Consider the following 10,383-nt stretch of genomic DNA (forward strand, 5'->3'; position numbering starts at 1 on the left):
GTCTGAAGGCAGGTATCAGCAAAATGGAGTCGTGGTCAGCTTTTCCGAAAGGGGGGCGGGGCAGGGCCTTATATGCGTCGCGGAAGAGTAAGTAAGGTTTTTAGAGTAAGTAAGGTTTTTCTGCCCCTGGTTGCGGAATCGATATGCTGATAAAATTTAGGGAGTCTTGTTTTCAGATTAGCCTTGTTAAAATCCCCAGCAACAATGAATGCAGCCTCCGGATAAATGGTTTCCAGTTTGTAAAGAGTTAAATAAAGTTCGTTCAGAGCCATCGATGTGTCTGCTTGGGGGGGGGGGGGGATATATACGGCTGTGATTATAATCGAAGAGAATTCTCACAGGTAGACTTTGGGTGTATCTGAGTGTATGTACATAATTTCGTCAGTCATTTCATAAAGATTCCATTTATTGAAGTTCGTTTTTACATGTTCTTGGTTTAGTGTAAAATGTTTGAGCTGGTAAATAGCCTCGTCCCGAACCATCCTGTTCTCGCGAGTTTACATACACTGTTTCGTTAATGTAAGCTCGCGAGATCTGGATGATTTGGACGAGGCAAGTCAAATGGCGGCTTCAACGGTTTCGGTCGTCTTTCTTGGAGTTTGCTCGTGGTGAAATGGCGACATGAGGCTGTGTGATGAAGTGTCAAAATAGAGGGAAGCTAACTGAAGTTATCCTTCACCAGTTGGAGAGAGAGGCCAACTGCATGGAATGGCGTCGATTAATGCGAATGAATCGGTTCAGGTATCAAACCCATTCCATGGAGGACCAAGTGCCTGCTTGTTTTCGCTCCATACTTGTACTTGATACATGTGTACTAATATATTGTACTAATATTCAGACACATTTAGTTGTTTCTATATTTATCTATAATTCAGGGTTTTCATACGGGGCTTCAATTAAATAAATATTAGTACCTGAAAAAGTCCTTGAATTTGACTTGGCCACTGTACGACCCCTTAATATGGTGTGAATGGGAAAAAACATTTGGTTTTTGTGAGTGAAATAATATAGAGAAGACAAGGTTATTCAGGAAAATAGTACATAGTGCTGCCTGAAACATACTGCAATCTTGTACCAAATGTTTTTGTAATTTATGCATTTATGTGAATTTAGGAAATCCACTATAGATCAAGTGCACTTATGTTGTGCAATTTAAAATGTGTACTTTGTCTAACGTGAGTGAATGTTTTGTCAAGGATTAGCTACCTGATCTACAGAAATGAGATAACTGAACATGAAAAAATAGAAAATATTTTTGCAGAATAAAGTGCCAGAACTGTCAAGAAAATAACTTTTGTGTCCGTTTGTCTTTTACTACAGACCGACTCAGATTCAGTCTGAGGCCGGTAACATCAACAGTGAGGACAATCCCAGCCTGCCACTCTTCCTTCCACACTGAGTAGAAACCTACAGTCACTGGGTCCTGATTGTGACAGTGGAGCCCAGTTTGCACTGCAGGATCCAGAGATGGCATCAGTGAAGCTAGAAGACTGCAGTCAAACACTGGAGCTGAATGTCAACATTAAAGATGAAGAAGAGGAGGAGAAGATTGGGACAACTGTTAGTCATGGTAAGAGCTGGTTTTATCTATAAATTATCTTCATATATTAGACCTCCATAAGTTATGACCAGTCTATTGCTAGGTTGAATTCTGTAATTCTGACATCACACATCCCTGAACAACTCAAGACTTCACAGCGAAGCAAAAACTATTTAAACTTGTATCACCCGCCTTTGCCCACACATTGTCTCAAGAACGTTGAAAATGTTTAATACCCTCAATCACCAAGTTCAGCATACCTCATTTCAAAATAGGCCATGGCATCATCACTGTCAATATTGAATTATAATTTGTTTGCTGCACAGAATATCAGATCTCAACAACGATTGGAGAAGAGTTGAACATAACCAGTAGACTACCACATCCTGATGATTTATATGTGATACATATATATTTAATATTTTATAGATCAATTTGTAGGAACATCTCAAGGATGATCAATGGAAACAGGATGCATCTGAGTTAATTTCAAAAGTTTGGGGTCAATTAACACCAGTCTCAACGTCAACAGCGAAGAGGCGACTCCGGGATGCTTGCCTTCTAGGCAGAGTTGCGAAGGCCAGTTTTATTGCTTCCAGTTTTTAGCTGTACTAACATACATTTAGAAATGTTTTCTAATGATGAATTAGCCTTTAAAATGGCTTGGATTAGCTAACACAACATACCATTGGATCACAGGAGTGATGGTTGCTGATAATGGGCCTCTGTACTCCTATGTAGATATTCCATAAAATATCTACCGTTTCCAGCTACAATAGTCATTTACAAGAATAACAATGTCTTCACTGTATTTCTGACAATTTGATGTTATTTTAATGGACAATCAATGTGCTTTTCTTTCAAAACAAGGATATTTCTACGTGACCCCAGACGTTTGAACAGTAGTGGATATTTAATATTTTGTATATATCAAGTTGTAGAAACATCTCAAGGATTATCATTGGAAACAGGAAGCATCTGAACTCAATTTTGAGTCTCTTGTTTCTCTGTTTTTTTTTGTATTTTTACATTTGCAAACATTTCTATACCTGTTTTCGGTTTGTCATTATAGTGTATTGTGTGTAGATTGCTGAGGATATTTTTATTTATTTAATTATAGAATTAGGCTGGAACATAACAATGTGGAAAAAGTCAAGGGGTCTGAATACTTTCCGAGGGCACTGTCAGACCCCTTCCCATTTCTCCCATTTTGGTACGTTGCAGCCTTATTCTAAAATTGATGACATGTTTTTCCTCATCAATCTACACACAATACCCCATAATGACAAACCCAAAACTGGTTTTTAGAAATTCTTTCAAATGTAAAAAAAAAAGATGATAATTGCTTATTTACGTAAGTTTTCAGACCCTTTGCTATGAGATGATCCTTGAGATGTTTCTTCAAATTGGAGTCCACCTGTGGTAAATTCAATTGATTGGACATGATTTGGACAGGCACACACACCTGTCTATGTCAGATCCCACAGTTGACAGTGAATGTCAAAGTAAAAACCAAGTCATGAGGTGGAAGGATTTGTCCGTAGAGCTCCGAGACAGGATTTTGTCGGCACACATCTGGGGACCGGTACCAAAACATTTCTGCTGCATTAAATGTCCCCAAGAACACAGAGGCCTCCATCATTCTTCAATGGAAGAAGTTTGGAACCACCAAGACTCTTCCTAGAGTTGGCCACCCGGACAAACTGAGCAAATGGGGGAGAAGGGCCTTGGTCAGGGAGTTGGCCAAGAACCCGATGGTTCTTCTCTGTCAAAGCTCCAGAGTTCCTCTATGGAGATGAGAGAATCTCCCAGAAGGACAACCATCTCTGCAGGACTCCACTAATCAGGCCTTTATGGTAGAGTGCTCAGACGGAAGCCACTACTCAGTAAAAGGCACATGACATTCCGCTTGGAGTTTGGCTATAGGCACCTAAAGGATTCTGACCATGAGAAACAAAATTCTCTGGTCTGATGAAACCAAGATTGAACTATTTGGCCTGAATGCCAAGTGTCATGTCTGGAGCAAACCTGGCACCATCCCTACAGTGAAGCAGAGTGGTGGCAGCAGCATGCTGTGGGGATGTTTTTCAGCGGCAGGGACTGGGTGACTAGTCAGGATCAAGGGATAGATGAACGTAGCAAAGTATAGAGAGATCCTTGATGAAAACCTACTTGAGAGCGCTCGGGACCTCAGACTGGGGTGAAGGTTCAACTTCCAACAGGACAACGACACGAAGCACACAGCCAAGACAACGTGGGAGTGGCTTCGGTACAAGTCTCTGAATGTCATTGAGTGGCCCAGCCAGAGCCTGGACTTGAACCCGAACAAACATCTCTGGAGAGACCCTCCCCATCCAACCTGGCAGAGCTTGAGAGAATCTGCAGAGGAGAATGGGAGAAACTCCCCAAATACAAGTGTGCCAAGCTTGCTTCATACCCAACAAGACTCAAGGCTGTAATTGCTGCCAAAGGTGCTTCAACTAACTATTGTGTAAAGGGTCTGAATACTTACGTAAATGTAATGTTTCAGTTATTTCTAAAAACCTATTTTTGCTTTGTCATTATTGGGTATTGTGATGTCATAATGGGGTATTGTGATGTTATAATGGGGTATTGTGTGTAGAGTGATGAGAAAAAAAAACAATTTAATCAATTTTAGAATAAAGCTGTAATGTAACAAAATGTGGAAAAAGTCAAGGGGTCTGAATACTTTTTGAATGCATTGTAGATGTTATTTCATGCTGCTAAGACTTGTATGGATGACAACAGTATTGTCAGCATTTGTTTTATTCACTGGGCTATCTGGAGTGTTCAGAGTGTAGACTAAAGAAGTGGAGTAGACAAACTGCCAGTGTTTTAAAGTTCTATGAAATGAGTCTGTATAGTTACTAACCCTTGTGATGTTGAGTGTAGGATGATATAGCTCATAATTTTCACAACTTTTTACTGTTTTTAGTGTTTGACTCCTACCCAGTTTTAGAATAGTTTTATTCCCATTCAGCCTACTGAAATGAATACATACACTACCGTTGAAAAGTTTAGGGTCACTCGGGATGTTATTTTAATGGTCAAAAACCTGAGAAAAAAATCCAACCAGGAAGTGGGAAATCTGAGTTTGGTCTATATTCAACTCATTTCCTTTTGAAGATACTTTGGGATATTGGTAATGTTGCACTTCCTACGGCTTCCACTAGATGTCAACAGTCTTTAGAACTTTGTCTGATGCTTCTACTGTGAAGTGGCGCTGAAGGAGAGTGGAATGAGTCAGAGGTCTGCCAGCAGCCACGAGCTGACCATGCCCGTTCACATGAGAGTATGCACTAGTTCCATTTGCTTTTCTGAAGACAAAGGAATTCTCCGGTTGGAACATTATTGAAGAATTATGTTAAAAAAATCCTAAAGATTGATTCAATACATCGTTTGACATGTTTCTACTGACTGTTATGGAACTTTTTGATATTTTGTCTGCTGTTAGTGAACGCGCTTCGTGACTTTGGATTTGTTTACCAAATGCACTAACAAAAGTAACTATTTGGACATAAATGATGGACATTACCGAACAAAACAAACATTTCTTGTGGGAGTCCTGGGAGTGCATTCCGATGAAGATCAGTAAAGGTAAGTGAAGATTTATAATGCTATTTATTTTGTTGACTGCTTAATATGGCGGTTATATTTGTGTCTTGATGGGCTCTGAGCGCCGACTCAGATTATTGCATGGTTTAATTTTTCCGTAAAGCTTTTTTGAAATCTGACACAGCGGTTGCATTAAGGAGAAGTGCATCCTAATTGTTGCATAACAGTTGTATCTTTTAGTAATGTTTATTATGAGTATTCCTGTAAATTGACGTGGCTCTCGTAAGGCGACAATGTAAACTCAGATTTTTGGATATAAATATGAACTTTACCGAACAAAACATGCATGTATTGTGGAACATGAAGTCCTATGAGTGTCATCTGATGAAGATCATTAAAGGTTAGTGATTAATTTGATCTATATTTCTGCTTTTTGTGAATCCTCTCTTTGGCTGGATTAATGGCTGTGTTATTCTGTGAATAGGCACTCGCCTAACATAATCGTTTGATTTGCTTTCGGCGTAAAGCCTTTTTGAAATCGGAGACTGTGGATGGATTTACAACAAGTGTATCTTTAAAATGGTGTAAAATACATGTATGTTTAATTATGGGATATCTGTTGTTTTGAATTTGGCACCCTGCAGTTTCACTGGCTGTTGAAGAGGTGGGATGCTACCGTATCACGTACCCTAGAGAGGTTAACTGCCTTGTTCAGGGGCAGAACGACTGATTTTTACCTTGTCAGCTCAGGGATTCGATCTTGCAACCTTTCGGTTGCTCTAACCACTAGGCTACCTAGTGGTTAGGCACTTTATGAAAACTACTGATGTAAAATGGGCTTCATAAAATACATTTGAATGACATGTATATCACACCAACTGACTGGTTCTTTTGATATTCACACAGGATACCACGTTGAGACATTCTCTACACCCAGAGACCAACAGCAGGAAGATCAGAGAGCTAAGAGGTCTCATCACTGCCCACATTGTGAAGAGATTTTCCCATTTCTATCAAAGCTAAAAATACACCTAAAAATACACACAGGGGAGAAGCCTTACTCCTGCTCTGACTGTGGAGCAAGTTTATCTCAAATGAGCAGCTTAAAAGCACACAAACAAGTACATACTGGAGAGAAGCCTTACTCCTGCTCTGACTGTGGGGTGAGTTTCTCTCGACTGGATACCTTAAAAACACACCAACGTATCCATACAGGAGAAAAGCCTTACTCCTGTTCTGACTGTTTAAAATGCTTCAAAACATCAACGGTGCTAAAACTTCACCAGAGAACACACACAGGAGAGAAGCCTTTCATCTGCTCTGACTGTGGGGTGAGTTTCTCTCGACGGGATACCTTAAAAACACACCAACGTATCCATACAGGAGAAAAGCCTTACTACTGCCCTGACTGTGGGGAGAGATTCTCTCAACTGAGCAGCTTAAAAGCACACAAACAAGTACATACTGGAGAGAAGCCTTACTCCTGCTCTGAAAGTGGGGCAAGTTTTTCTCGACTGGATACCTTAACACACCAACGTATCCATACAGGAGAAAAGCCTTACTCCTGTTCTGACTGTGGGGAGAGATTCTCTCAACTGAGCAGCTTAAAAGCACACAAACAAGTACACACTGGAGAGAAGCCTTACTCCTGCTCTGACTGTGGGAAGAGTTTCTCCCGACTGGATACCTTGAAATCACACCAACGTATCCATACAGGAGAGAAGCCTTACTCATGCTCTGAATGTGTAAAATGCTTCAAAACATCAACTGAGCTAAAAGTTCATCAGAGAACACACACAGGAGAGAAGCCTTTCATCTGCTCTGACTGTGGGGTGAGTTTCTCTCACCAGACGGGATACCTTAAAAACACACCAACGTATCCATACAGGAGAAAAGCCTTACTACTGCCCTGACTGTGGGGAGAGATTCTCTCACAAGGTACTAATCTGTCGTTCTGCCCCTGAACAGGCAGTTAACCCACTGTTCCTAGGCCGTCATTAAAAATAAGAATTTGTTCTTAACTGACTTGCCTGGTTAAAGGTAAAATAAACAATAAAAAAAATAAAAATGTGGGTACCTGGGATGGTTGCGTCCCACCTGGTCAACATCCGGTGAAATTGCAGAGTGACCAATTCAAATTGAATTACTATAAATATTTACATTTCATGAAATCACAAGTGTAATACATCAAAATAAAGCTGAACTTGTTGTTAATCTAGCCGCCATGTCAGATTTCAAAAAGGCTTTAAGGCGAAAGCAAACCATGCGATTATCTGAGGACGGCGCTCAGCACACAAAACATTACATACAGTTACCAGCCAAGTAGACTAGTCACGAAAGTCAGAAATATGATGATCTTCATATGGTTGCACTCACAAGATTCCCAGTTACACAATAAATGTTCATTTTGTTCGATAATATCCCTCTTTATATCTTGAAACCTCCATTTTGTTGGAACATTTTGTTCTGTAATCCAATGGCTCAAATGCGGTCACAAGAGGCAGACGAAAATTCCAAATAGTATCCTTAAAGTTTGTAGAAACATGTAAAACTATGTTTATAATCAATCCTCAGGTCGTTTTTAGCCTAAATAATCGATAATATTTCAACTGGCAACAGCGTCGTCAATATAAAAGGAAAAACAAGAAAGGTGCTCTCTGCAGGACCCAGCTCTGGGGACATCCCACTATCCACTGACTCAATGTGGTCATTCTCCCTCATTTTTCAGAATACAAGCCTGAAACAATGTCTAATGACTGTTCACATCTCGTGTTAGCCATAGGGAACAGAATCTGGGTCTTATCCCTATAAATGTTGGATAGGCTTTCATTGGAAAAACAGCCATTTCAAAATAATGGCACTTCCTGGATGGATTTTCCTCATGTTTTTGCCTGCCTTTTCAGTTCTGTTATACTCACAGACAATATTTATTTCAGTTTTAGAAACTTTGGAGTGTTGTCTTTCCAATTCTACTAATTGTATGCATTTCCTCGCTTCTGGTCCTGAGTAGCAGGCAGTTTACTTTGGGAACGCTTTTAATCCGGAGGTGAAAATAGTGACCCCTACCCTAGTGAGGTTAAGGAGAAAAGCCTCATCGGTTCTCTGACCAGCTAAGAATAAAGTCACTCCATCACTTAATTCTCATCTCATAAAAGAAGTTGTAATTGGATCAAATGAAGAAAGCGTAGAACATTGTAATCCTATTGGTTCTCACTGTGAGAGAACTGTGCAGAGGAAAGGGAGCGTTATAGCGTTCTAGACTTTAGCCTCTCTTTACTTTACCAATCAGTGTGCACCTTGTCAGTTTTAGTGTGTTTTGTTGGCTTCTACTGTAAAGATTTGCACTTGGTGTTGAATACCCTCTGTTATTCTTCTCATTTTGAAAACAAACACTAGTCTGCTAATTGACTGGGTGGTACTGCTTCCCTCTCAGCCTGGTCTGACTCTGTCTGTAGGGAGAGTTTCAACTGGGCAGCTTAAAAACACACCAACGTTTACAAGTAGGAGAGAAGCCTTACTCCTGCTCTGTGGAAGGGTGGGCGTGTAACTCAAACGTCATGCCAAAGGTTGAGTGTTTGAATCTCATCACGGAGGACTTTAGCATTTTAGCTAATTACCAACTTGGCAACTACTTACTACTTTTTAGTTAGTTTCTCAGCATGTTAGCTACCCTTTCTCCTAAACTCTTTTAACTCTATCTTAAACCCCTCACCCCTAACCAAGCTAACGTCAGCAACAACACATTGGAATTTGTAACATATCATACATATTACAAGTTCGTAACATGTTGTATGAATAGCAATGCGTAAAATAACATACGAATTGTAATTCTTAACATACGATACGTCCTGCATGTCGTATTATACTGAACAACAATCTAAACGTAACAATTTCAAAGATTTACAGTTTGTATAAGGAAATCAGTCAATTGAAATAAATGAGGCCCTAATCTATGTTAGGTTACATTACATTGGACCTCCAATATAAACTAAACATGTAAAGTGTTGGTTTCATGAGCTGAAATAAAAGATCCAGCACCAAAAGCTAATGTCTCTCAAATGTTGTGCACAACTTTGTTTATATATACTGTTAGTGAGCATTTCAGCCTTTGTCAAGATAATCCATCCACCTGACAGGTGTGGCATATCAAGATGCTGATAAAACAGCATGGTCATTACACAGGTGCACCTTGTGCTGGGCGACAATAAAAGGCCACACAACATAATATCACACTTGTCTCAAGTTTAGTGAATGTGCAATTCTCATGATGACTGCAGGAATGTCCACCAGAGCTGTTGCCAGAGAACTCAATATTTATATCTCTACCATTAGCCACCTCTAACATCCTTTTAGAGAATTTGGCAGGACATTCAACCGGCCTCACAACTGCAGATCACATGTAACCACGGCAGCCCAGCCCAGCCCAGCCCAGCCCAGGGGAAAAACTCATTCTGATTGGCCGGGCCTGGCTCCCAAGTGGGCCTATGCCCTCCCAAGTCCCACCCATGGCTGAGCCCCTGCCCAGTCATGTGAAATCCATACTAAATGGAGTGGCACGGATGTTTTTGTAATATATAATATGTTTTGCTCTGAGACCAGGTTGTCCCTCTGCAGTATTCTGTGGGAAGGAGCAAGTGTACACTTTTTTTATTGAACCTCTATTGAACTAGGCAAGTCAGTTAAGAACAAATTCTTATTTACAATGATGGCCTAGGAACAGTGGGTTAACTGTCTTGTTCAGAGGCCGAACAACAGATTTTTACCTTGTCAGCTCGGGATTCGATTTAGCAACCTTTTGGTTACTGACCCAATGCTCTAACCACAAGGCTACCTTCCGCCCCTAACATGTATCAGATAGAGATGGTGTGATGATCACTTTTCACCACTAGTTTGGGTGGGATTAGTTTACAACTTTATTTAATGATACACAGTTTATGAAATGAATACGTGTGTTTATTAATTGTCTTTGAAACTAGATTCATTATTTTAGTTACTGATCATGAATGTGTTTGGATAACTGCATTGAAGCAAATTTTATTGATCTGCCAATGAAAAATGAAGTTACATGAATATGTACTGGTCAACCTCTTCTTCTCTTCAGTATTCAGTTCTTCATATTGGATCTGACAGTATGAATGGATCTTATGGTTGTATTCAGTTCTTCATATTAGATCTGACAGTATGAATGGTTCTTATGGTTTTATTCAGCTCTTCATATTAGATCTGACAGTATGAATGGTTCTGATGGTTGTATTTAGTTCTTCATA

General features: G+C 40.0%; 1 long non-coding RNA gene across 1 annotated transcript; it reads left to right on the plus strand.

Moving 5' to 3' along the window:
* The first annotated feature begins 301 nt into the window (after window positions 1-301).
* LOC135534236 (uncharacterized) lies at window positions 302-6,766 on the plus strand. The gene is made up of 3 exons (XR_010454652.1): window positions 302-741; window positions 1,321-1,570; window positions 6,023-6,766. It is a non-coding gene; the product is annotated as an uncharacterized LOC135534236 (long non-coding RNA).
* The last annotated feature ends 3,617 nt before the right edge of the window (window positions 6,767-10,383 follow it).

The sequence above is a fragment of the Oncorhynchus masou genome, unplaced genomic scaffold (assembly GCF_036934945.1).
Source record: "Oncorhynchus masou masou isolate Uvic2021 unplaced genomic scaffold, UVic_Omas_1.1 unplaced_scaffold_3178, whole genome shotgun sequence".
In the NCBI taxonomy this organism is placed as follows: Eukaryota; Metazoa; Chordata; class Actinopteri; order Salmoniformes; family Salmonidae; genus Oncorhynchus; species Oncorhynchus masou.